A 931-nucleotide genomic window follows, 5' to 3' on the forward strand; every position below is an offset into this window, starting at 1 on the left:
CATCAAGTTTGGACCCACCATATATATCTCCAAGTTTGGTCCAAGTCTCATGAGCTGACTTGCAAGTTGTGACTGCCTTAAACACTTCAAAGGTTAAAGCTTGATGAATGACAAGAGAAGTATCACAATCAAGATACATATCCTCAATAGATGGAGAAATCCCATCCTTTGCAATAGAAATTCCTACAAGAACAATTCACAAAGCATTTGGACCCATGGCCCGGAAGTGACAAAGCATGCGAATTCTCCATAGGTGATAATTTGTGCCATCCAAATCAAAAGTGTTGGTGTGCACTAAATCACTAGTCGACATCGATACTCTCTAGGCGATGAAGCCTAATAAAGAGATACCTAGCTCTGATACCAATTGAAAGGACCATGATGTCACCTTGAGGGGGGGGGGTGAATAGGCGTTTTAAAAACTTCTACGGATTTGGCTTAATCCTAATGCGGAAATAAACTAAGAGGATACTTTTCAAGCACAAATGCTAAATACACTAGGCTTAACTAAGTGCACCAACAACTTATTATAAATAAGATGAGCACAACAAGGATACTAACAAGAACAAGTAAGTTACACAAACTTACTTGAGCAATATCACAAGATATGGAAGTGTATGGCACAAGTTAGAAATTCATACTAATGACAAGATATTTTGGTAACAAGTATGAATCGCGGGATATAAAGTGTGGGCCTAAATAATCTCTACAAGGAAATAGCCAGCACAATATAATGAAGACAACAATATATAGTGAATGCAAGGTCAAGAAACCAAAGTAAACCACAAGTAGTGGCTAGGGTTAGAAATAACCGAAGACACGAAGACGATGATGTATTCCGATGTTCACTTCCTTGGAGGGAAGCTAGTCACCGTTAGAGAGGTTGATGTTACCACGAAGGCACACCAACGCCACGAAGTCTCACCTATTC

The sequence above is a fragment of the Triticum dicoccoides genome, chromosome 7B (assembly GCF_002162155.2).
Source record: "Triticum dicoccoides isolate Atlit2015 ecotype Zavitan chromosome 7B, WEW_v2.0, whole genome shotgun sequence".
Classification (NCBI taxonomy): Eukaryota; Viridiplantae; Streptophyta; class Magnoliopsida; order Poales; family Poaceae; genus Triticum; species Triticum dicoccoides.